The sequence below is a fragment of the Poecilia reticulata genome, chromosome 17 (genome assembly GCF_904066995.2).
Source record: "Poecilia reticulata chromosome 17, P_reticulata-male-v2, whole genome shotgun sequence".
NCBI classification, from domain to species: domain Eukaryota; kingdom Metazoa; phylum Chordata; class Actinopteri; order Cyprinodontiformes; family Poeciliidae; genus Poecilia; species Poecilia reticulata.
The window spans coordinates 31990726-32018288 of NC_088846.1; the positions used below are offsets into that span (position 1 = coordinate 31990726).

Below are 27563 nucleotides of genomic sequence, written 5' to 3' on the forward strand. Positions count from 1 at the left end.
AAATCTGTAAACGCAGTTCTGTAGGAATTATATGAGATTATAATTTTCATCTTCGCGCTGAGAAAAATTCCTCAGTGTTAAGAAATGAAGCGCGGATGAGAGGAACTCATCAGCTTCCTGTTGTGGGTCAAAGGTCACATCCTGATGATGCAGCGACAGAAACTGGCATCAGCTTTACGAACGTTTATGTTTGTTTCTGAAAACTGTCAGATTTTTATATTTTATACAAATAAAATAAAAAAGCAGAAGCAGGAAAAGTTTCAATCCAGCAGTTTTCAGGAAAACATTTCAGGAAACAAGTTAGCTTTTATTTATGTAATCAGGTTTTACAGTGTGGAGCAGTTCAGTTTTAGGAGTTAAAGATGGAGAACGCCCTCCTGCCCCCCCAGCTCCCCTCCTGCCCCCCCCAGCTCCCCTCCTACCCTCCTGCCCCCCCAGCTCCCCTCCTGCCCCCCCAGCTCCCCTCCTACCCTCCTGCCCCCCCAGCCTCCCTCCTGCCCCCCTTCTGCCTCCCTCCTAGCCCCGTCCTACCCCCCAACCCCCACCCTCCTGCCCCCCCAGCTCCCCTCCTACCCCCAAGCTCCCCTCCTACCCTCCTGCCCCCCCAGCTCCCCTCCTGCCCCCCCCAGCTCCCTCCTACCCTCCTGCCCCCCCAGCTCCCTCCTACCCTCCTGCCCCCCCAGCTCCCCTCCTGCCCCCCAGCCTCCCTCCTGCCCCCCTTCTGCCTCCCCCCTAGCCCCGTCCTGCCCCCCAACCTCCACCGTCCTGCCCCCCAACCTCCACCCTCCTGCCCCCCAAGCTCCCCTCCTACCCTCCTGCCCCCCAGCTCCCCTCCTGCCCCCCAGCCCCCCTCCAGCCCCAGCACATGGAGGCCCCTGCAGGTCCTGGGCTCTGGATAACCTCAGCTTGCCGTCCCGGCTGATTCTGCGTCGCTGCCATCCAACATGACACCTTAACGGTTAGCGCTGTCAGCGAGCGGCTGCAGCGTTTCCACTCTGAAGCGTCGCCTGGGAAACGGACGTGACAGCAGGAGCAGCTGGACCTCTGACGGTCCGCACACCTTTCACTGGGCGCTTTACTTCCACACATGAAATGAATTAAGTGGAAACGCTTTCAGAGGAGCGTTTTGCCTTCATCTCCAGAGAATCTGAATTTCTCTGCTGATTCTGTGGGTTTTTACAGTCATTTCTCCTGCTTCGGATTTGCTGCGCAGGTGAAGCGTGGAGCAGTGAGGAAGCTGACATTTGGACCAGTAAACACCCAGAGCCCAGCAGTGTGGAGGCTGAGGTGACTCTGGTGGATTATAATGAGCTTATCTGGATCTTCAAAGAGCTTCTTAAAGGGATAACGCTGATAAACCGCAGAGGAAGAGCGGACCTCACAGAGAGAGGAGGCTAATCCAGGCAGCATGCTGCTCACAGAGCCGTGACACAGATCGGATCCCTCTGCGAATCCGGCCTGGGGGAACGCTGCACACGTTCTCCCTCCGTGTCACACTGACCTCCATTTTCAAACGCTTCAGCCTCGGCAGACACAACGAGCGAGCAGCTGCGACACACACTGCTGCTGCTGCATCAGCTCTCTGGCTCTGATTAAAGGCCTGCAGCTTCAAAACGCAGGCAGCTTGAAGGAACTCGTATCTTTTCTTACATGTTTCAGGAAATGCAACTCAAACCTGAAATACAGTGTAAAAACATGAACTGCTGCTTCAGACTGTCTCCTGTTTTATTTCCGTTTGGCTCCACAGTGGAGCAGCTGGCGGCAGCAAGAAGGATTATTGTTGTAGCTGCTCACAGAGCTCATTTTGATTAATTAACTCCATAGAATTTAAACTGGTTCATTTTTCTAACAGAATCACTTTTATCCCTGCAAAGATTCAACCCAGAACCTTTGCACTGCGTTTCTGGTACGACCGTAAATCTGATGCACAAGCTAACATCTGCTAACAGACGACAAAGCTGCTTCTCTCAGCGCATCGGGGGTTAATTCCTGCTTCTAAACGACCTGATTGGTCGCTGGGAAAGACTGTTGTGTTTAAGTTGTGCTAAAAGCCATCAGAGAAACTATTGAAATCTAAAATAGCATCTCAATGCTAACATGTAGCAGCTAGCGTTAAAGTTAGCGTCCACATTTCTGAAGAAACTCCATGAAGGATCAGGACCTGAAATTGAGAAAGTTGCTTATTTTGCCTGGTTTCCATTTAAAATGTAATTAATGGTCATAAAAATATATTCTCAAATGACTTTACCTTGTAATATAATTTAATTTTTTAGCGTGGCGCTAACACCCCGCTGTAGGACATGTAGCAGTTTGGTTTGGACAGCTCAGCACTGTGGTTCAGCAGTTCAGATGAAGGACGGTGCGCCCCCTCCCTGTTTCTGAATGGAAGCGGCGCCGTCGCGTCCAGCCGGCTGATCTAAGGCGAGTTTGTTTCACCGAGCAGCAGCAGGCGAGCGCAGGATGGGCAGGAAAACTGGAGCAGAAAATCTGGCCCAACCCCACAAACACACACGAATAAAAACACTGGAAGAGAAACGAGAGGAAGCCGAGGGAACAATGAGCAGCCTGAGACGTTCACAGATTCCTCTTTCCAAGAACATCCAAAACAAGAATCACTGGAAGTATTTTCTTTCCACATTCTCAGTCTGAGCCGACAGAGCTGCAAGTGGAAGTTAAAACAGCGTAGCCAGCATAAACGGCACCATCTGTGGAAATTGGTACTGGTCCCCAGTGTGGAAGCTAGCAGCAGGACCAGTGGCTACGTCTATTTTTGTCCAACAAACATTCCTCAGTCTGGAGAAGCTTCATGAGGCTGACGTCATCCGTCAGGATTAAAACAGAGAAACAAGGTAAACGCTGACGACTGGATTCTTTTAAAATAACGTCGATATTTAAAGCAGGTCACCAAAAATGCAGGAAAAGCCTTCAGAGTGCAGGAAAGATGAATTATTTTCATCTGCAGCCGTTGTTTAACTGGATCCTTCTGTTTATGATGCACGTCTCACAGCAATAACGAAAATGTTGGATAAAATTTAAAATTTCCGTTCAGACTGCAGACACCATCAGATATTGTATTTAAAACCACTGGTGGAAGTAACAAATCAGAGTTTTGGGGGGTTGAAATCTGTCAAACTGTGACGCTCGGGATCTCGTCTCCAGCAACCGTTGGAAACCGTTTCGTGACGGAGACTACAGGAGGACGAAGCTGGACAGAGACAGACAGACAGACATCTGGGGATCTTTGCTTGAGCTGCTGCCTTCATCATGTTGGGTAAGCAAAGAAGGACAGATGGACGGATAGAATGGGTTCTGATTCGTTCTTAAGCCTGGTTGATTAAGAGGTCAACACATTCCTCTGAAAACAATCGCCAACCCGACTTACAGAAACAAAGACCTTCTGAAAACCTGGAAAACCTTCAACCAGGAAACCTTTAAACAGGAACGTCTGGGAAAGGAAACCAGAGAACTGAGGATGTCTGCTGAACAAACCTGCGACTCCTGAACACCTTCGCGTCTTTATTTTTAGCCGAAGCCGGTAATCCAAGAAGCAGTTTTCTAAAAATCTGGTGTCGTCTTACTGTCCGCCATGACTTTTAACCTTGGCCAGCTGGTGGAATTACTTATGAGTCGATAACTATTACCCAGGGAGCAGACTGCTTTACTTAAAACACACTGACCGCACAGCCATGCATGCTTAAATGAGCGACACACACACACACATTAGTGGGCGTTTAGACGATCAATCCTCAAATTGATAGAGCTTGAGAAAAGTCCAGTGCTGGAAACGGGTATTGATTATCCGGCTGCAGAGCCGCTGTGTGTTCAGCTGCTGCTTATGAGTCAGAGGACGCACTCAGCAGAGATGAAAGCCAGCGAGGCGCTTTGAGACGCTTTCCACCCAGACATTTAGCAGAGAATACAGAATCTGTCCAAGCGCTTTGTTGGCTGCACAGAAAACTGACAGCAGACGAAACAAAACAGGAAGGCGAAACAGATTACGTCCGTCTCCCTGGATCCACTGGCATTTAGTTCTGCAGAATCCCGTCTCTTTCAGACAGTCACACGACCTCCATGACCGCAAAACCAGAAGAAATTATTTGTTTTTGGTCTGAAATTATGTATTATTTTTGCAAGCAGGGGTTCTTGTACCAACAGTAATCAACGTATTTACACCTGCTGGGGCTAACGCATACATCCTGGCTGTTTGTAAAATCTGCCTGAACTTGTTCGGTCTGCGCAGAGTCATGGCGGCGCCTCCTGAGGTCTGCAAAGGGCACAGATGGTTTAGCTGTGATGAAACGTGTTTGTGGCAGTGAGACTGTAACGTTTTAGCACTGGGTGACGATGGGCATTTCTCAGAGGACTGGCTAAATGAACCCAAGAGAGCGTGGGTTCACACCGAGCTGGTTTTCAGAGAAACCGGAACATTGTTGCTCGTTTACGCGACGCCAGTGACCGGAGTCTCTCACCGCCGCTTTCTGAAACCAGGATTCAGAGAGAAACGTTTCGGTAACGCCGCCGCCGGAGGCGCGAAGGAGTCTGCAGGTGTGAAAACGAGCAGTCGCAGGATGCATGGCGGTGGGATTAGCTTTACGCGCGAGAAGACAGTAAAACAAAATGGAGGACAGCATTGTTGTGTGTGAGACTCTGAATCTTTTCAGTCTAATAAACCTTCTGCTATATTTAATGTCATATAAACTTAAAGCACCAAGAGTGCACAGACTTCGACCGAGAGCCTCTCTGATCGCCAGACGGAAACGTGAATCCATCTGCGCCTGGGTCGCCACCAGGACCATGATGCATTTCAGTAGCAGAGGAATTTATGCTGCCGGAGAGAAACAATGCTCTGGCCTCCAACTGAGCCAAGACACAACAGACTGTTAGAATATATTTAAAAAAAAAACCTGCAGCATGAGCAATTTACAACACTGCTGTTCAAAGGTCTCAGCAAAATCATCTCCATCTCACGCGAAACTGTGCAAACACTCTGTCTGCACTGATGAAGACTCACTGGAAACTTGTTGTGAAACTGACAGCTTGACCTCCTTTCTGATTATTAGTTCATCCTGATCCATTGGAATAACGGTGATTCCACTTCCTTGATCCCGACATTCTCAAACTATTCTCACTGGAAAAGTTAAACCCACCAGGAGTTAGCGTCTCTCGTCGTTAGACGCGTCCCGCTGGCAGAGGCAGATTCCATCAAAACCATTAAAACTTTTGAATAAAACACATCTGACAGCGGGTACTACGGTTTGGAGCGTTGCCTGGCAACCATACACAGCCAGGGGGCGCTAAAGTCCAAAATGTGATGATCCACAAAATGTTCACATTTAGACTCAAAGGTTTTATTTTGATGGGGAACTTTAACTTAAAGATTTGTCCTGTTTTGACTAAGATAATATTTGTTTGTTCTGCATCAACTTAGATAATGTCAGCTATTATCTATTATCTATTTAAAGCAAACATAACTGTAGTAAAGTATGAATATTAATCTGTATTTAGACTTGGATGTCATCTGGGCTTTATTTTCCCGTCTCCATCTGAGGCCTTCACGTCTTCCATCACATTTCCTGCTGTCGTCCCGTCCTGATTTCCTGTGAAATGCTACGGAGCCTCTGGCCGTGTTTTTCCTGTAAAGCGTCGTTGAGCGTGTTCGGGTTTTGTTTGACACATCCGGGTCGGCCTTTCAGGCTCCGTTTGGGGATGAAACCGGTGCCGTCGGAGAAACGTCCACAAAACTCACCTGATCTCAGCTTTCTGCCAGTCGGCGCAGCTCAATCAGAGATGATTTAGTGTTTTACTGAGGAGATGGGAAGTCAGACCCTGGCGATAAATGTAAAGCCTTGTGTTATCCATCCATCCATCCATTTTCTTTCACCCTTGTCCCTCAGTGGGGTCGGGAGGGTTGCTGGTTCCTCTCCAGCTAACGTTCCGGGTGAGAGGCGGGGTCACCCTGGACAGTTCGCCAGTCTGTCGCAGGGACACACAACCATGCACACACACACTCACACCTAGGGACAATTTAGACAGACCAATTAACCTGACAGTCATGTTTTTGGACTGTGGGAGGAAACCGGAGTACCTGGAGAAAACCCACCATGCACAGGGAGAACATGGAGACTCCATGCAGAAAGACCGGGGCCGGGAATCGAACCCAGAACCTTCTTGCTGCAAGGCAACAGCTCTACCAACTGCGCCACTGTGCAGCCTAGCCTTGTGTTAATTAGACTAAAAGTACTGAATGCCATGAACACACAGCGGCGCGTCCACTGAGGCAGAGGCAGTCGATCCCGTCCGCCCCGCGGTTAATGTGACTGATTGGATTTGTCAGATGCGTTGGCCGCCTCGGCCCGCTCGCTGTTTTCTCAGACAGATAAGAGACTCGAGGCGACCGAGGACGAAGACAAAAAAAACAAAAAACCCCAAGGCCTGTTAGATATTTCCATGGTCTCCAACCTGCCGCCAGCAGCAGACAGTCACGTCTGGAGAACAAGCCGCAGAGATTCTCTGTCTGCTCTGGACGTTCACGGCGTCTCAGTTAACACCAGGAACTTCCTGCTTGGAGTTCGTTATCAAGAAATGAATTCATTTGCTGGTGCCAGCCGGATCCATCCCCAGGAGGACAGATGTGTCTCACTGGGGACGGGCGTCTGTCCCACTGAGGACGGACTGCGTGGGGGAAGAGAGGGGGGCGCATGAACTCGTTCAACCAAGACTGTCACAACCTGTTAGTGAGGCTGAGAGCAGGACGCAGCTGAAGACACGGCTTCGTTTTTACAGCAATGTTAGCCTTTTAGTGGGAGGTTCACGAATCTATCCGGGTTAAAATGAACAAAATCATTCATATTTAGGTTTAGAGGAATATTTTCATCAAGGCTCCTGCAGGTTTCCCCAACTCAGATTTAAGACTTTTAAAAATCTTCATTTTGACAGAAATGTACAAAAGAAAATCGAAAATAAATTAGTTGACGCTAAGGCCAGCTGGCGATAAATTTACATTTAACCATGATGAATATAAATAAGCTAGCTAGCTTCACCTCGCAGGGTATTGACCTTCTGCTCATGACGTCACGCTTTCCGGAGCCCCGCCCACTCCGCCATGACGGAAGCTAAAACAACCACGTGTTTCTTTAAAGCTAGTCTAAAACCAGACATCTGTAACCTAATATAGCTTCATTTATTTAATTTCACCTTAGTCATAGTACGCTGCGCGGTGACGTAGTTTCAAAGGGTCAATATTAGCAGCTAGTAGCAGTTAGCTGCTACCGCTAATTTATCAAACTTAGAAAGAAATCCCAGTAAAAATACTGAATTTCCTCCGAGTTGACGACAGACGCCTTGACACGGATTAATTAAAACATTAAAAAAAGAACGATTAATACCTAGTAAATAATTCTGCCAAACAAAATGTAGCTTCTCTATCATTTGTTCATTATATCTATAAATTACAACAGTTTGTCTCGTATCTAAATTTAATCTGCATCCAGCACATAGAGATGTGAAAACTAACAGTTTTATTTTTCTTTATGAGTCAGTGTTAACAGCAGACTCTTTATGGGAAACAGAAATAACCTGTTAAACGATTTGATCCCCTGGTTTCTGCTGATGCAGTGAAACATGTAGCTGCAACAGTGGCGCAAAAAGTGGGTATGCAGGGTATGCAACGCATAGGGGCGCAGCACCAGAGGGGGCGCCAAAACCCCGTCTGGAGGGGGCGGCGCGCCGATGATGTTCTCCCAAACACTTAAGCGCGCCTTACGCTCCTTCACCTCGCACATAACGAGGTAAATGTAGCGAGTTTTACCCTTCACGTATCGTCGCCTGGGGGGGACGAGCGAGAGAGCGTCGCTCCTTCACCCTGACGTCTGACGTTCCTTCCTGGGATGGGCGGGGGTTGGCGCCGATATATGTTTTCGCATCCACCTGAATAATGCGTAGTTGCGCCACTGAGCTGCAGTATGTGTGGAATATGATTAACCCACATTTTCCTGGCTTCTTTGGGAGTTTTTACATTTTAAGAATGTGCATGAAATCGAGTAAATCTAGGATGTGCCTGGATCTGAGCTGTTCATCCATCCGTTTTCTTACACCCTTGTCCCTCAGTGGGGTCAGGAGGGTTGCTGGTTCCTCTCCAGCTGGCGTACCGGGCGGGAGGCGGGGTCACCCTGGACAGGTCACCAGTCTGTCGCAGGGCAACACAGAGACACACAGGACACACACACACCTGCAATATGGAGAGGCCAATTAACCTGACAGTCATGTTTTTGGACCGTGGGAGGAAACCGGAGTACCTGGAGAAAACCCACCATGCACAGGGAGAACATGGAGACTCCATGCAGAAAGACCGGGGCCGGGAATCGAACCCAGAACCTTCTTGCTGCAAGGCAACAGCTCTACCAACTGCGCCACTGTGCAGCCCGGATCTGAACTGTTCATCCAGATATAGGAGATTGTTTTAAGGCAATCATTTCTTAATATTGAGGAAAAAGTTGCAGTTCTACTGGCAGATTGTTTTGCTCATAACATGTGAAAAATGTATTTTATAAATTAAATAATCTGCCAATATATCTACTACTTTTTAAATCAATATTAAGGAATTATTCACTTAATACAATCTCCTCTATCTCACTGAAAAGTTACTTGTAGTTTTAGATTTTAGTGGATTACAGTTGCTGTAATTTAGGAAGTTTCAATAAGACTGAGCAGAAATTAAAAAGTTTTAAATATGTGTTCTCTGGTTTGTAACTATAAAATTTAATGACAATAAAAATTTCAAAGTACAGATAAAACAATATTTTAATTGTAAACGACGCATGTTCCTGGTTGTGAATTGAATATGTTGCACTGCAGTTAATTATATGTTTACGTCAACGTCACTGTTGGGGATTGAACTCTGACCCCCGAGAGAGAGGGAGAGGGAGAGAGAGAGAGAGAGAGAGAGAGAGAGGGAGAGAGGGAGAGAGGGAGAGAGGGAGAGGGAGAGAGAGAGAGAGAGAGAGAGAGAGAGAGAGAGAGAGAGAGAGAGAGAGAGAGAGAGAGAGAGAGAGAGGGAGAGAGAGAGAGAGAGAGAGAGAGCTGGTCGAGCCAGACTGACCAGCTCATCTCGCTGGACGGCGTCCCACATCAGTGTGTGACCAACGATAGAATAAAATGGTTAAATGAAAATATTAATGAATCCGTCTCATCAAAAGGTCAGTAGAGGTTGCACACACACACACACACACACACACACACACACACACACACACACACACACACACACACACCCTGCCTATTAATGAGCGATAGGGACAGTGTGTCTGACAAACCTGCGACCTTTGACCTGCCCACAGCTCCTCTCTCTCACAGACACACACAGCGGTGATCCGTCAGCCTGACGGTCGTGACGCAGAACGAAAACCCGACCAAACGGTCCAGATAGAGTTCAGACCGTCCTCAGTGAGGGTCAGATAAACCAACGGGAGACGGAAACAGAACCGACACACAGTGGAGGAGACTTTAATGAGCTCAGATGTAGAAAACACAAACCATTCACCTCAATCCATCAAACCTCAACAGACTCGGTTAGCAAACAGAACCTGGAATCCAGTCAGAATATGATAAAACCTTTGAGTCTTTTCACCGTCAAACCTTTGAGGTTTGGTCTGTTTTCTGGTCGTTTCCACTCTGATGAAGTTAGTTCATCTTTTCTCTCAGTAATATTGTTGGCATGTATAAATAATAAACAACAATAAATCTTACCAAGTCATTTTAACAGTGCAAATGTCTCAGTTTGTTTCAAATCAGACAAAACTAACTTTTCTGCAAATAAGCTTGTTTAAAGTTAATAATTCCTTAAAACTTCTGGTTTCCCTGGCAGATTATTTCCTTTATATGGGAAAAATGTCTAAGTTAAATAATCTGCCAATAGAACAGCTACTTTTTCCATCAATATTGAGAAATAATTTGCTTAAATCAAACTCCTATTTCCTTCTGAAAAGTTACTTACAAGTTAGTTTGGTTTCATTAAGATATCTGCACTAGAAACTACACTAAAATCCTTGGTAAGATTTTGTGTTTTTGCAGTGCAGATTCGGCCTGTGGGGCCACAAAAGGCCCCCAGGCCACACTTTGGCCCCCATGCCACACTTTGGTCCCCATGCCACACTTTGGCCCCCAGGCCACACTTTGGTCCCCAGGCCACACTTTGGCCCCCATGCCACACTTTGGTCCCCAGGCCACACTTTGGTCCCCAGGCCACACTTTGGTCCCCAGGCCACACTTTGGTCCCCATGCCACACTTTGGTCCCCATGCCACACTTTGGTCCCCAGGCCACACTTTGGTCCCCAGGCCACACTTTGGCCCCCAGGCCACACTTTGGTCCCCAGGCCACACTTTGGCCCCCAGGCCACACTTTGGTCCCCATGCCACACTTTGGCCCCCAGGCCACACTTTGGTCCCCAGGCCACACTTTGGTCCCCAGGCCACACTTTGGCCCCCATGCCACACTTTGGTCCCCAGGCCACACTTTGGTCCCCAGGCCACACTTTGGCCCCCAGGCCACACTTTGGCCCCCATGCCACACTTTGGCCCCCAGACCACACTTTGGCCCCCAGGCCACACTTTGGCCCCCAGACCACACTTTGGCCCCCAGGCCACACTTTGGCCCCCAGACCACACTTTGGTCCCCAGGCCACACTTTGGTCCCCAGGCCACACTTTGGCCCCCAGACCACAATTTGGCCCCCAGGCCACACTTTGGCCCCCAGACCACAATTTGGCCCCCAGGCCACACTTTGGCCCCCAGGCCACACTTTGGCCCCCAGACCACACTTTGGTCCCTGATCCAACACTCATGTGGACTTGGAGACTCACAGCTGTTTGCTGCAGATCTCCACCAGCTGTGACCAGTTCCTGTAGAAGTTACCGAGTTTTGCTTTGCTGTGATGATTTCAGAGAAAATCGCAGACGACCAATCCGAGCTCCCGTGATCTGAAACGGGTATGAATATTTGATTTGGTCGCTCTGCTGGATGTGAAGGAAAAACTCCAGCAGAAAACAAGAAGCTAAATAAATCCTGAAGTGAATCACTGGGTTCTGACGTCCCGTCCGCAGGGAGGGAGTTCAGGTCCGATTCGTCCTGAGCTCAGGTGGTTCTGTACCTTATAGGTAGAGAATCTGACACCTCTGGCTGGTTCTGGGCCAGATTTCATCATGGCAGGTCGGGATCAAAACATCTAAAGCAACAAATCCCAGATTATTCCCAGATTATGAGCAGTAATGATGCGCCTGCGTTGGGTGACGGCAGCCGCGGCGGCAGGCTGCTGACTGAACAGGGTCCAGTCTGACTCACGGCTCCGTTTTATGGGAAACTGATTCATCTTTAGCATAAAATCTGATGTGGCTGCAAAACATTTCTCCAGTGAGCATCGGCTTCATTCCTCCGTCTGGCTTCAGCGCCGATTCAGTGCCTCAAACTTTAACTGTTTCAAACAGTAGCCGTAAAAATAACTCAAAATATGCTAAATGGATAAATGACCTCAAGTGGAGGAGTTTAAGTATCTGGGGATCTTGTTCACGAATGAGGGAAGAAGGGAGCGGGAGATCGACAGGCGGATTGGGGCAGCGTCTGCCGTGAAGCGGGCGCTGTACCGGTCCGTCGTGGTGAAGAGAGAGCTGAGCCAAAAAGCGAAGCTCTCGATTTACCGGTCGATCTACGTTCCCACCCTCATTTATGGTCATGAGCTTTGGGTCATGACCGAAAGAACGAGATCACGGATACAAGCGGCCGAAATGGGTTTCCTCCTCCGCAGGGTGGCTGGGCTCTCCCTTAGAGAGAGAAGCTCGGTCATCCGGGAGGGACTCAGAGCAGAGCCGCTGCTCCTCCACGTCGAGAGGAGCCAGTTGAGGCTCGGGCATCTGGTCAGGATGCCTCCTGGACGCCTCCCTGGTGAGGAGTTCATGTCCCACCGGGAGGAGGGGAGACCCAGGACACGCTGGAGGGACGATGTCTCTCTATGGCCTGGGAACGCCTTGGGATTCCTGGAGGAGCTGGAAGAGGCTGGGGAGGGAAGTCTGGGCCTCCCTTCTGAAGCTGCTGCCCCCACGACCCGACCCCGGATAAGCAGAGGAAGATGGATGGATGGATGGATGGATGGATAAATTACCTCTGTAAATCTTGTGAAAATTAGAACTGTAGATTGAAGATATGAAGAGGTTTTTGTTCCTCTTCACTGATCCCGGGGTTTTAACGCCTCGGCTCAGCTGGAAGAAGGAAATCTGATTTAAATAAAAATGTAATTCATGTCTCAGGTTTTCTTCCTCAGCATCTCTGCAGAGCCAACGTGACGTATAAATGTCTGGGTCGGGTTTTTTACACATTTATTTACACATTTATTTGACTTTTTCCCGTTAAAAGTTGCTTTAACACAGATTATGTTCCGTGTTTTAGGTTTATTTGTGTATATGTTTCATTTTATGTGACAAAGTTTATTTTAAAGTCCATCTAAAGATTTTTTAAAAAGTTTTCAAGGTTAAAAAAAGATGCATAGAAAAAAATATATATGTGGTTTTGATATTTTGGTAATACATCCAAATTAAACTTTTTAAACTTTCACGTCTTTAAATAACTTTTACAGTTATTAGTTAAAATTAGAAATTGCTTTTCTGGTGTTTTTACTTTAATTTCACTCTAAACTTTAATTCATTTTTAGATCCATTATTTCATCTAAATTTACTTTCATTAAATTACAGTAAATTTTCTACTTGAATTTCATAAGAAAGCAGAAATAAATAATAATCTAAAGAACAAAGGAGTTTTATTTCTGATCAGAATCGACTGGAAAAACTGCTTAGTCATGACTTATTCATCTAAATAAACTCATTTGTTGACGAATAAAGAACAGAAATAAGAGTTTTTCTTCCTCTTCAGCAGGACTTCCTCCCTCAGACGTGACCTTTGGCTCTGGGGTTAAACTGCCGGCCTGCCAGGTGGAACCAGTTTACGTCGACCTGGTCGTGTTTCAGAGTCTGTTGGTCGGCCTGTAAACGTCGCGCTCCGACCTCGCCGTGCCGCTGCCACCTTCTCCGTTTGGGCTTTCAGGCGAGGAGCGGGACGGACTGCCCGTCTGGCAGCAGAACGAAGGTCAAACTGCCGCCGCCGCAATAAAACACTCCTGAACACTTAATGTGACCGTGAATGAAAAGAGACCTTGGAGAAAGAAAACTCAGCTTTTGCTTTTTAAAACAAACCCAAAGCAGATTTTTCTCCACGTCTCCAGTTTATCTCACCGAGTCGGTACCGGACATTTTTATTAAAAAATAAACCCTCTGAGGGTGAAAAAGCAGATTAAATGAGAAGATTTTGTTTTTTTCTCAGAGCAAAAGCAGAAAGCATTTTTGAAATCGCAGCTTTTCCTGTTGAAACGTTTCGTCTTCCAGCTGCTGCTGCACAATCAGCCATGAACGAGGAAAACAGTTTCTCCTGCTGGTTTTCTGAGCTTCTGGATCTTTAAACGTTTCATCTGGTTAAATCTCTCCAGGTAACTTGACCACCTTCACCTGTGAGCTGAGAAAAGCTCCAGATTTACTGAGGATCTAATGCAGAGCAGCAAGAAGATCCTGGATTTAAGATCCGTCTCTTTGTGTGCGTGAACTATTCAACCCGTCCAAAACAAAACCGTTCATTAGTCCGTTATTGGCCTTATAAATCCGTTCACAGATTAACATGAGCTGCACATAAATATTTACCAATCACTACATTAGAAGGAACCAATCAGCATAAGACCTGCTTTTATCTCAGCTGGATTTGTAAGAGTAGACAAAACGTTAAAACAAGAAAAGTGGATTTTGTCTGTGAAACCAAGTTGTCTTGATGCCAAAAGTCTTTATAACAGAGTAAATCTGGTGACTGAATATAATCTGGATTGATAAAACCGTATTCCCTCTTCAGTCTGATCTCCATCGTTCATCCTGAACATCAGCCTGAAGGTTCAACGCTTCCTGCTGCGTCTCCTGCATGAACCCGGTCCAATCGGATCCCAGATGGTTTTCTGGGATGCCACAGAAAACAATAGGTTGACTTATGCAAAAACCCTCGATGAGAAAGGTTTGAATTTGTATTCTGACATGATGAATCCGTAGGGCAGAAAGAAATCACAGAGTAATTATCGTCCTCGTTAGGAAGAGTCAACCTGTCTGGATGCTGTTGGTCCATAAATAGCAGCCGAACCCTCTGAGGACTGAAGTCCTCTGGGAAATCATGCTGCTCTGGGAATAGAAAGTGGAGCGTGTCCGCTCAAAAACGGCACAAAAACGGCTCAAAAACGGCACAAAAACGGCACATCTCTTCCTGGAAAAACAACAATCTAATTACTCAGAGTGAAGAATCTCCAAGAGCAGCAGACCAAACCAATCAGCAACGATGGATTCTTTCCAGGAGCTGCAGGACTCTGGCGTCATGGCAGGTTTCCTCACAGACTTGTTTTTAGCTGCGGCATGATAACGATGAGTTCACAAACCCATGAAAACCTGCAGGACAGACTGATGGAGCAACAAGGCCTGGGGGTGAAGTGGCCAGCATGTCGGCTGCTGAACTTTTCTTAGAAAGAATCTAGAAATTAGAATCACTCAGTAATTCCTTCAGTCCTGATTTAAAGGACTGAACAGATCCTGAACATCTCAGGTTTTCATGGAGTTGATTCCAGATCATCATCCACAAACTGTTGCTCCTGCTTCTTCAGTCGGCCATGTTGGTTTACTCTGAACTCTCGTTTTATCTCGAGATGTTTTGTGAGATTTCTGGTCTGGTCTCCCTTCGTTGGCGTGTGTGTGTGTGTGTGTGTGTTGCTCCAGTTTTAAAAACTTGTCGTATTGGTTCATATTCAATAAGAAACTCTGTCACTTAAATCAATAAAATGATTTTAAATTGATCTGTTTGCGTACACAGAGTCGCTGCATGTTTTGGTCAAATTTCCTGCTTTAAGAAGCAGCCAGTACTTTTCTGTATCTGCAGTTAGAAGTTTGGTTTTCTGGTTTCCTCGGTCGCTCAGTCTCGCTGGCTGCTGATCTAACATCACAAAAATGTTCAAAACCAAAAATACGTACTTCTGCTTTTTCTGCATTAACTCTAAAATGAGTTCAGACTTACTCAGTTGTTATTTATGGTACGAACACGCTGACTCAGTGAGCAGGATGTGTAATCATCATCATCAGCAGATGCGTGTTGAGACTCTATGAGTCTGAGGATGCAGCTGTGGAATAAAAGTGTCACGAGAACACAGCCTTGAGGAACGCCACATGATCGACGCTCACTCAGGTTTAGAACTGACACAGAGATGAGACTTAAAAACATTATCCCTCAGGTGGAAAACTTCAGTAGTTTATTTTTTAAATTTTAGGCCAAGGTGAGGTTTGTAACCGATCTCAAAAGGAAAATGAAAATCATGCAGTGACGGAAATTTCATGTCGAACCGAAACATTTTATTTTAACTGTTCGGGTGATAAGAGCAGCGAGTTCATTAACTATTCGTGTCAATGTTATTTTATCTGAAATATGTGCCCGACTATAACCATGTTTCATTTAGTTTAACTATATGTAAATAACATCTATAACATGATGAGATGATTTTTACCTAATTGAGTCTTAATGTGCTTCCGTACGTTTCGTTCCGTTAACCAGATTATGACCAGTAGTAATTTCCAAATTTCCCTCCACTTCTTCTTTTTCAGGCTCATCGTGTAAAATACTTTCCACCATTTTACATAAAGACTGACGCCGATTCACACCGAAGCTCAAACCTTATTTACTTCTGATCCGTTTGGCCTGACAGGAAATGACCAAAACGAAGAGGCGCCAAATAAAATGTAAGTGAATTCAGCCTGATGCTCGTTGTGCAACAGGAAGACATCGGCGTTATCTCTGCTGCGTGTTCACTTTATCTCACCAGATAGTCAGTCGCTTCATCCAGAAACAAACAAGGAAATTAATGTCTAACCAAAACAGTTTCAATTGATTTCTCTAATAAAAACATCAGTGCACATCTGAAGATTAGAAATAATTTAAAAACTAAAATGAAATGTCAGAATAAAGTCACAAAATTATGACGAGAATAAACTCGAACAATGAAATCTTAATATAAGAAAATTATGAGAATGGAAACTTATTATGAGAAAGTTGTACGAAAATCGAGTCAAAATAATGCATGAATAACATTTTAGTGTAATGAGAATTAATAATGTGTGTCATGATGAGAAGCCATAATGTTATGAAAATAAAGTTGTATGAGAATAAAATCTAAATAATGGCAATACAGTCATATTATGGGATAAAGTCGTAGTATTATGACATTATTCTCATATTTTTATTTTAGTTTCTTAGCATGGCTCCAACACTGTCATACAAATCAGATTTAGGAAATAGCTTTTATTTTGGCGAGGCCAGTCAGGCCGCCATGTTGGTTATGACCACGATGCCTTCACTACCAGGGGCTGAGATCCGGTCAGAACGGGCCGAACGCAGGGAGACGAAGTTAAAAAGAGCTTATTGGACACACACACACACACACGCACACACACACACACACACACACACACACACACACACACAGTCGGAGAGCATTCAGACAAACAGATGTGACACGTTGGGCTGAGCACAAACAGCCTTGCAGAGAGACAACATTTGTTCTGGTCGGCGTCACAGTGACAGAGAGTCGGAGCCGATTCTCTGCTTTCTGCTGTTGGAACATGAGGGAAGGTGTTTCTCTGTGCAGACGATGTCATCCTGCAGATCCACGTCCAGACGGAGGAGTTGAACGTGACGAACACGGGAAGGACGGTTAATTAAATAAAAAGACAAGTGATGAGGCGTCTCATCACTGGATTCATCATTAGGAATAAAAGGAAAACTTTTAGTTTGACTGGAAATGTCCTGGTGACGTTACTGCAGCTTTATGAGAGAAACCTCTGAGGAGGATTTCAGGTTCATTACATGTCCAGAAAGCAGCTGGTGTTCAGAATCTGATGGTTTTCACCTTCACCAGCGCAAATGTTTAAAGATCCAATCTTTTTCCGGTCAGTGAACACACCATATGCCAGGCCAACAACAACACTCTGCAGTGTGAAAGTTGGTACAGAGAGGAGAAAACTCGCTGAAGACTTTTATAACAGGAAGGCGGCCGTTTAGTTTTACAGAGACCGCTGCTCTCACCCAGTGTGACGTCGCCTCCACTCCTTATATAACTTACTAATGACTGCTGCTTAAATTAGTTACATTTACAAGAATAAAGTCAAACAATTACAAGAATAACTTCTTTATTCTCGTAATAATAAAAAATGTTTTTTACAGTTTCAAAATAACTCTTTGGTGTGGAAGTCGTTAGTGAAGCAGACGTTTGTGCCACTAGAAATATAAATCTACGCATCATAACGGTACTAATAACTTTCTGAAAACATGTAAACACACCAGACGAAATATTCCAACGATTTGAAGCTTTTTAAACGTCGGTTATGGGAACAAATTGAAAGTAGCATGTAGCACGTTAACGAGCGAGTGACCTGAAAACGACCCGACCTCCACCAGAGGTCACGACTCGGCCGTTCCACTGCAATAATTCAACATGTCCGTGAGTGACATGCCTGTTCCTGCGAGGAGCCGCCGGCCCAGAGCCTCTCAGGCTGGCAGCGCTCCTCCTGTGTCGATAAAAGCCAGGCGGCGCTGCACAGCCTCTCAATTAGCAGAGCCAACGCTAATCTGGACTCAAATCGCCTTTTTTATTAGCCACATCTCAGTTTCAAAAGGGAAACAAACGGATCCGAGCCACCAGGGGAGAATCCATGCCAGGTTTTCTTAAACAGAAATAGTTTTTTAATTTGCCGTTTCTGTGGATCAACTTTAACTCAAAGTATAAACCATGTAGGCATCTTCAGGGACTTTATGAAAACATAAAATTATGATTTTATCATTAGTGCGGCATTAAAGTCTCCTCAGTTAGACCTGCAGATCAAACTGTTTTATTCTATAATGAACAGAAACACATTTACAAACCAATTTTTCCAATAAAAAAAGTTATTTTTCCAAATTTTAATCACTTTACTCCTTAAGCTGCTTTATATAAACCTGGACTGAACTGTTCTGCTCAGATTAAAGATTATTAAAGACTAAATTTATTGTTTGTTTTTTTGTCTCATCTCTTTTATACTTTTATGTCTCGTTTAACTTCCATTATGTAATAACTGTTTTGTTTTCCTTTCCTTTCTAAAGACCTTTGAGGAGACGTTCATGGAAAATTGCTGCTATATGAACAAACTGAAGTGGCTACAACTGTTTATTAAATTGCATTTTGTTTCACTTTTTGCAGATTATTTCTTATGTCAGGTTTTGTTTTCCGAGCCTCTGATGATTCTCTGCCTCCAGTTCCATGTATATTACCCTCTTTTTTTCTGGATTTCTCCATTTTCTCCTCCGTTTGTCCAGATAATCTGCTCCAGCTGAGGATGTCCACTTGTTATTTTCACTCCTGTCTCAGTTGCTGGTTCAGTGAGAAACGTTGCCATCAGACACTCGTTTCTTCTTTTGATTCTCCTTTCCTCTCTGGTGGACCTGAAGCAGCCATTTCATGCAAATTTTAGGAATATAAACATGAATAAAGTGGAAATCATAACCCCAAAGCCCAGCGGAGCGTTGGCTGCAGAGGATACTTTAGTCGTTTCAAAGACTCAAACTGTTGCGACAGCTGGCTGCGTCTTCCTGTCCAACAGGAAGTCCTGCCAATAATCTCCGACGAACACGCCGTCGCCGCTACGACTTCAGCGCCCGACTGCGTCCTTCTGGACGAGTTCCTGACTCTTTCATCACTTCAGGGTTCAATCCAGAAGGAACACCAGCTGAAACCCGGCGCCGCGGCTTCTGACATGATTCTGAGGTTTCACCTGCATCACATCCATATTTTACCTCCTGTCTTTATTTTTCTCTGAATTTTGCACCAAATTCTTCTTTGTTTCATAGTTGATCAGTTTGTCGGCTTCTGCTTCTCCACCTGAACAGCTTCAGCTCAGAGTTTGAACCATGCAGATCGGTCACACTGCAGGCGTAATGATAATAAACCATCCATGGGGTTTGGATCAGTTTTCTGACCTCGACTCTCCTCCATGTCTCCGTCATCTGGGCCTGATTGATGCTCCAAACGCCACAAACTGCTGCTGGTTGATGGAAGTGTCTGAACATTCGGATCATCCCTCATTCAGGTTCAGGAAGAAACTCGCTCTGCTTTCTGAAACAACTTCACATGGACTGGATCAGGGTTCTGGATCAGGGCTGTACAGTTTCATTCACGGTTACACCAAACCTTTAGACTGTGGCGTCGACTGAAGCACTTCTGCCGCTTTTACCTGCATTTACGTCGATCATAAAACGCCACAAACTCAATTATCTTAACGGAAGGAGGCAGGTTTTGGAAGTAATTCCTGGTTTTTGATAGTTTTTTCGAGTATCGATGGATCAAAACACTCTGTGCAAAAACCGGATGTTGCTACTGCTGGAAAAGACAAAGGAGTCAACAGGAAGTGGTTGGAGGATGACGGCGCCTCTCATCATTTTAATGACTTATCGTGTTAAAAAGCTCATTCATCTTAATTGTTTATTATTTAAAGTAAACACCGTAATTGCAAAACACTATTTTCTGCCTTTTCATAATGAAAACACAGCCACTGGTTCCCAGTTTGGGCTCCTGATCACCCAATATGACACAAACCACTGAAAACGCCAACGCTGTCGACATGATCAAAGCCTTTTCCTGCATTGTTATTCGGTTCCCTCTCTGAATCTGTGAAACCTGGCAGCAGACTGCTGGTTTTCCTCGTGGAGGCCTGGCTTCGTGTTCCCAGCTGTGTTTGCTTGTTACCAATCAAACGCAGAGCGAGACGCTGCGCGCATTATTCGAATACCTTCCCTTTTTTGTTTCGTGTCCAGCAAACACAGGAATCCAGAGTCACCTGAGCCTGCTGAAGAGTTCGGTGTCGAACATGAGGAACTTCAGCCGTCAGACCACAAAAAGCTGCTTTAATGATTGTTGGAGCTACAGGAACAACATTTGGATAAGCAGGCAGATAACCGAGATAAAACATCTACTGACGCTGAGCTGATAAAATAATGTGGTTTGACCACTGGAGCTGCAAAACTTCCTATTTTAGAGGCGGATGTTTGAACAGATCAAAGTCTCTGCCTGTTTGATTACATTTCAAATGTTTCCCTGACAGAAACGCAGCTCCACCTTTTCTGCATCCAGAAACCATTTCACATGACTGTAATGATCAAATTCAGCTTTCAGAAACTGCATCCAGTTTCTTCCTTTGCTCCCCATGAGAGGCTGAGCAGCTAAAGCCTTTCCTCCCACAATGCCGTGCTGTTTTACACACAGTTTCTCTCTTTCTTAGCATTTTGTACATCTTGAAAATGGATGCTTCATATTCAGCTGTCCAGCTGAGCTGAGGAAGGATCAGCTCACCTTGTAAATCAGCAGGTTCATGAGGTTTGGTTACATCGATCTCTATTCATTATCACAACGCTGCGTTTTTCCCGTTCTGAATGACAGAAGGTTCAGTTTGACCAGGTTAGACTGACGACCTGCAGATCATGTGACGTTAATCTGAGCTGCTGGTTCTCAGACTGGAGCCCATTAAATGCTCAGTGTAACTCAGGTGTTTCCTCTCCTTTAGTTACTTTTATTCTCCGTTTTGAATCCCTGGTCGCTCTCAGTGTTTTTCCCTCTTTGTGCTCCAACAGCTTCAGAGAAGCTTTTCAGTGTCTCAGTCAGGCTGAACGCGGCCGCCGCTCTGATCCAGAAACTCGTAGAAAAACTCGCCATTACAAGATAAAGTGGATAAAAGCAGATACCAGTAATGGATAGTGAAGAATCTCGTTGCTGTGGATGTAATCTGTCGGGTCGGGTCGGGACCGCGCTCCGTTTGGCCGGATTGTTCCGTCTGTCTGGCTGTCAGCTCGGCTTCAGGAGGATTTTATCTCTGGTGTCAATCAATAGCTCTGCAGCGTTAAGCCACCGCTAGCTGCTCCATCCTCCTCTCCATCTGTCTGCCGGGTCCCCGGGGGCCCGAGCCGGAGCCAGACACGGTCCAACATCAATCAATATCCGGGTTTTATTTTCCTGAGAACGTTCCTGGAATGTTCTGAAGGAAAATGTTTTTTAATAGACTGCTGGTTGTTTTCCATGTTTTAGCTCATTAGCTACAAGTTAAAGACACGTTAGAATCAGTCTTTACTCTGTTTCTCAGCCTGGAATCGTTTCCTGATGTGGGAAAATAAAAACTGATCTGTTCTTAGAAACATGAAGTCCTCCAGTCACTTAGGCTAATAAACCATCCGTCTCTTAGCTGCTCAGTCAGATCAGAAGTGGTTCTGATGGTACCACTGGGGTCCAAATGTAAAGAGTAATTAACTCCTAAACGAACAGGATGTAAGGGTTCTGTCTTTATGTGCAAATTTTAATATTTTATTCTAAATTTGTTTAATTCTGCAGTATTTTACCTAAAACCGTCTCAGTGATCACAAGAGATTTGACTTTATAATGCAACGCCTTGAAACTGGGTCTCTGTCTCTTTAAGAAGCTCCTGCTCTTTCTGAAGCTCCGCCTCCAGGAAGTCATCCCAACATGGCTCCTCTATTAACCCTTTAATGTTTTTACCAGCGTTGCTCCGAGCAGCAGCTCCACCAGGGGTTTGCTAATCGCTGCTGGCTAGTCTGAGGGGGGAGGGGCTGCGCCTCGGAGGCGGGGCTAGGTCCACCCAGGCGTTTTACACAACTGAATGGTTGCCATGGAGATGAAAGGATTTCTGGAAGATGAAGAATCAATAGATACGAGGGAATAAGATCAATACATGATGTAAAACTCAAACAAGTCGATTTTACACAATACTGCCCCTTTAATATCCACCCCACTCTGATTAAAAACTAAAATGTCTTAATATTTGACATATTTGACAGTAAGGTAAATAAATGTGTAATTATAGTTACCAGTGTTCATGTTTCAGAGTTTTTTCCTGAATCTGAGCCACAGACAAAATCCATTCTGGAGATTTTTCTCTCATATTGCCGCCTGCACCTGGAATCGCCTCTGAAATGCTTCTGAGAATCAGCATGAAGGTTAAAAAAAGCCAAACTCCCCGACAGTCTGAAGCAGCTCTGAGCTGCTGCCCACGCGCCGCACACATGCAACACTCTGCAGCAAATTGCAGCAAGGATGCAGAAGTAGAGCTGCTCAGAAAACCGTCTGCTGAAATACTGTAGAGCTGGTTAAAGCTTTCCCACCATGTTTAGAAGACTTCATGCTTAAATACTTTAATCCAATTCAGCTCAGGGATCCGTTCATCTGCACAGACATATTGACCAAATGACAAAAAATACTGAACTAGATTTACATTTAGGACTTAAATGCCTGCAGTCGCATCAAACTGCTGGTTTACTTTCCCCCCGTCATGCTGATGGATTGGAAGTAAAAGTTTCTTTTGGTTTTTATTCTCGTCTCAGCTTCGAGGTTTTTCTTCCACTTGTGAAAATTGACACGATCGAAATCTACAAAACATAAAAATGACAGTGGAGAACGTTACACTGAAACAAATCGTGACAAATTTTAGTGCTACACGAAAGATACACATTGCAAACATTTCATGATTGAAATTTCACATTTTATGTGAAATTAGTGCAAAGTCCAAAGTCTGATTAGCTTAAGGTGATCAGGTTAGGATACACTTATGGTCTACAACTCTGCTGGGGTTGCTAGGTGACGGGCGGAACTCTGCTGGGGTTGCTAGGTGACGGGCGGAACTCTGCTGGGGTTGCTAGGTGACGGGCTGTAACTGCTGATTTGTGATGTTACATTTTGGAGGTTTTTGAAATATTTTATTTTACAGACAGAAAAACCAACTTATTTCTCAGAAACGGCTGGATGTTTTTTAAATGTTTGGTCTGATATTAGAAGCTGCAGAAACTCAAATTGAAGAACAAAAATGTGCAAAATGTGAATTTTGAATAACACATCTGCTTTAAGATGATCATTTCTTTGTTCCTGCTCCTCATTAAGTTTCGACCAAACTGAGATCCATCCCACTGCAAGTAAGATAATCATAGCTGCTCCACAGAACCCCAGTGACTTTAGTAGACAGACTGATTGCGTCTGGATGTTTTTTTTCCATCTCATCTTAGATTGAAAACTGGCCTTAGAAACGGATCAACATGATGGATACTGAAGCCTAAACAAGCAAAAAGTAGCTTCAGCATCTTACAGCACAGATTCATCCATTTCTTACAGATTCACCCAAACTGCAGACTCAGATATTCTGTCTGCGCTGACCGACCACCGGCTCTGAACCGTCCCGTCACCGACGCGTCCTCAGCTCACAGTCAGCCCGGCGGATTGGACGTGGCAGGCGTCCACTGTCCCCAGCCACAACAGAGACGCAGGCAGAGTGAGACAAAGCGGCAGAGCAGGAGTCAGCGGCGGCGCGAGGCGAGGCGAGGCCGGGACGGAGTCTGAACTCCAGATGACCCCAGAACACCGGCGGGTCAGAGCCGACACCACAGAGCAGGACTGAAGGACAGCGCGCTGTCTGGACGGGACGCTGGACAGAAGAGTCCAAATGTTTTGGAACATGAACCCAAATCTAAACTCAGGAGGATTTGTGGGTAAAAAATATATTTTAAGAAAATTACAAAATGTTTTCTTCAGATTTCATAAGTTATTATAAAATAATAAGCTTAGTAAATGAAATGGTTGTAGATCCAAAGCTTCTTTTCCTGATTATCCTTTTATTTTTGGCTCAACTGAAGAAACTCAGAAGCTTTTAGTTTGTTCTCAGGAGTAAAAACATGATTTTATATCACTGCTTATTTTAAAACACTTCCTGCATCCAGCAAAACTTTAATCACTGAATTAAAACCAAAGTTTTCTTTAGTGATGATGTTTCTAAAAGCAGAGCTGGATCATTAAATTATTATACTTTCTGTTGCATCTAAACATTTTTGTGAGAACATTTTCATTTGTGGTCTAAATTGAAAAAAAGTCCATCTGATGATGAGACAAATTTCTATCATCCAGGGGCCACAAATGGCCCCCGAGCCACATGTTGGAAACCCCTGATGTACATGTTGTGTCTCTTCTTTCCATTTTATTTCCTTTAAAGTTACTTATTCATGTTTGATCTCGGTTGGTTTTTGTTTAATTCTTGTGTTTTTGCCCGGTCCTGGTCTGGGGCTGGTTTGGTTTCCTCTGATGCTCCTCAGCTCCTCCCACCGCCTCCTGATCCTGATCCCTCCTGATCCTGATCCTGATCCTGATCCCGGCCCAGACTCACCAAGGGAAGGAATCCAGCTCAGAGATCTGCTGGTAAGTTTTCTCTCTGCGCTGCTGATGGGAGCTGACAGAACTGGGACTGCAGCGCCGAGGCGAGCGGGCCCCGCACCTACGACTCTAAACTCTGTTGTTCCATCTCATTATTTTCAGACTCCGTCTCTGCGCCGTTTGAGATTCGCTCAAAGAGCGGCGAGCGGCCTGGCAGCTCCTCCAGACTCCCGGTGAAGAGAGAGAAGAAGAAGAAGAGACGGCCGTTCATCATCAGGCTGAGTTGAGCTGCTATCGCTGCTTAAACGTCTCCGTTCAGAGAAACGAGGCTCATTCAGCTGCACTGCTAGCCTGTTACAGCTCTGAGCCTCATGGAGAGAAAGCTGTAAATTAATCAGAACTAGAACTCATTTATGCAGATTAACTCTGTTTTATGCAACGTTGCTGTCAGACGTGGTGAATCTGGTCTTTAGTGGCTCACTGACATATTTCCACACCAAAGGAAATAACTCATTTTAAAGCTTTAGAAAATGAAATCATGATTGAAACTCTGTAAAACTGAACATTGCAACTAAACCTTTCATTTATGAATTCTGTCAAACATTTTCTTTAGCAAATAAAAGTGGATCAGAACAGAGTCCCTGAGACAAAATGGCTGCTGCACTGTGGATGTCTGCAGAGTTTAAATGGATGTTAATATCTATGATTCCCTCTGATTTACTGAATCAGAAAAATCCTGCCGTTCATTTTTAACTCCTGCATAAAAGAAATAAATCAGAGAAGCTGCAGCTCCTTTGTGAGCAGGAGGAGTTCAGAGGGAGAACGAGGGCCTCAGCTCAGCCACAGGTCATGTTTCTAAGAGAAAGCATTGAATCTGAGTTTAATATGCCGGAAACGCGCCTCGGGTGCCGGGTCCTCAGGAAGACACATGAGATTTGATTGGCTATTAAAGCTGTGAGTTATCAGCTCAGCCTTTCGGATGGAGCCGCCGCGCTCCAGCAGGGGGCGCCGGCGGGTCGGGCCTCCATCTGCCCCTTCAGCAGGAGGCTGAGTGGATGTGGGCTGCAGCGGAGCGGAGCTGGACTCCGCCCGCCTCATCCACCGGGACGCATATCAGATAATGTCGCTTTCAGTCTGAGCTGTAATTTCCTGGAAGACGAGGCGCGATGTGACAGATGGCGCTCACGGGGAAAGAGGACATGACGCATCGGCGCCGAGGCGTCGCTGGTTCGGAGCGCGGTCCATCCGAACCAGCGCGGTCCATCCGGCTGCACGCTTACCGAAGGTAACGCTCCAGATCGCAGAGCCGGGGGTCACCGTAGTGCTGAACTGACCAGCCGCTTGATGGGCAGATGAAATGTCTTAAAATGGAGGCCAGCTCTTTAAATTAACATTCAGTTTAATGCACAGGTTCATCAAACTCATTTTCATTTAGTGCTGAATCTAGATGATGAATCACTCGGAGCTGCTGCTGCAGGTCGTACTGATAAAATTTCCTGTTAAACTGTAAAAACGTTAATTCTTAAAACAAAAGAATTAAATCTTTACATTTTTGTAATCTGGTTCTACATAAATAAAAGCTGAACTGAATCGACTAATAAAATACACAATAATTATCTCAGAGTTTCATTCCTGTGTCCCTCTGATGCATCGATGGACACATACGTAGCTTTAGCGGCCTGGTTTTGGCCCGAGAGCCTCGAGTTGGACACCGTGGTGAAATGGATCCTTTCTGGTTCGTCAGGTTTTGCTTCTTCATCACTGTGATGTTTCTCTGCTCCTAGTTTTTTGCCACTTGCAGTAAAAGCTGACAGTAAACTGAAGCCGCCATGATTAGCTGATACATGTAGCATTAACCAAACTTTACCTCATTATTCATCTGTAATAAGATGCTTATTACAGCATCTTATAACGCTGTAATAAGATGCATGACTTTCACATTTCGTTAAACGTATTTTGCGATAAACGATGCCCGTCTGCAGTTTCATTTTAATTTTCTGTCCGTTTGTTAAAAACGTCCTGCAAGCAGATAATCTGCCTGAATTATTCGTGGATTCGTTTCTACTGGGGAACCATTTAGTTTTTGGGTCAAAGGTCATGATTCTTACCCGAATAGAATCAAGAAGTTCTTGAAATAGAACCTGACTGACAACAGGAAGCAGGCAGAAAAAGGCAGAAATTCATGTCTGAATGTAAAGAAACCCAAGAACAGATGAAGCAACTTTACTGCCATCCGTCAGGCTGGAAGGTGATGAAATCATTCCTGAGGTTTGGGGCCCCTGAGGGCCACAGCAGGGGCCAAACATCACCCACACAGAGGAGAACCGAGGAAATGGTCTACAGCCAAAACCTCAGCTGAACAAAATCTGACATAAACCAAATGTTGGTCATCAACAGTCAAACATGATGGTGGTTAGAGACGTTGAGCTCAGAGAATTTGGGTTTTACAGGAGGAAAAAGATCCAAAGTTCACCAGCAGGTCCGTCTCTGAATCTCTCCAAATATAAAGAAGAAACGGTGCAGATGTTGGACTGGTCTAGTCAAAGTCTGGACAGGTTATTCATGCTTAAAAACCCTCTAATATGGCACAGGTTCAAACTTCCCCCAGTGCTCAGAGACTCATAGGTTTCTGTTTTCTGCCAGTTATTAGTTATGGATTTCTACGTCAGGTTGGTTTAGAAAACTTTTAATAAATGTGAATTTTCCTCCATTTATCAAAATATGTGAACAGAAGCAAATTGTTGGAGGGAGAAAACTGACAGAGCTGCGTTTGAAATATTTCTGTTCCTGCATGAGAATCCAAGTCTGAGGATATTTATGGTGCATGAGGCGAAACGATCCTCTGGAGGAAGTTAAAAAAGAAAAGCAACAAATTTAACTCACTTTTAAAAAATATGTTGATTCTTATTAAAATATATAAACCAACTTGAAGGTTTCTGGTTCCTGTCCAGTCACAGCCTGAGCCATCTTTACCCTCCTCTGCACTCTGACCATATTCAGCTGAAACGCCACCAAAATAAACATTCAAAAAAGTTTCAAACGGGAAACCGAAGCCTCAGAGTTCCTCATTCCTGCCAGTCCGACACGCAGCGCCGACACCGAAGCCCCATCATGCAGCCTGGAGGCTCATCAGCTTTAAAACACCGAGCTGCGGCAGCAGCAGCAGGAGTCGGCTGCAGCTGCTGCAGCTGCTGCTGCTGCAGCTCATCACGTTCTGGCTAAACTCAGCCAGAA

General features: G+C 45.2%; 1 protein-coding gene and 1 long non-coding RNA gene across 4 annotated transcripts in view; one reads left to right on the forward strand and one right to left on the reverse strand.

Moving 5' to 3' along the window:
• basp1 (brain abundant, membrane attached signal protein 1) overlaps nucleotides 1–27563 on the reverse strand; it is a 41252-nt gene that overhangs the window by 10020 nt on the left and 3669 nt on the right.
• Nucleotides 1366–25945, forward strand: LOC108167092 (uncharacterized). 3 transcript variants are annotated; one of them, XR_014084189.1, is made up of 6 exons: nucleotides 1366–2849; nucleotides 12914–13126; nucleotides 15712–15846; nucleotides 23301–23674; nucleotides 24272–24374; nucleotides 24492–25945. It is a non-coding gene; the product is annotated as an uncharacterized LOC108167092 (long non-coding RNA). The 3 variants fall into 3 exon arrangements; XR_014084188.1 differs by having other exon boundaries at nucleotides 12914–15846; XR_014084190.1 differs by having other exon boundaries at nucleotides 12914–15846; nucleotides 23301–23670.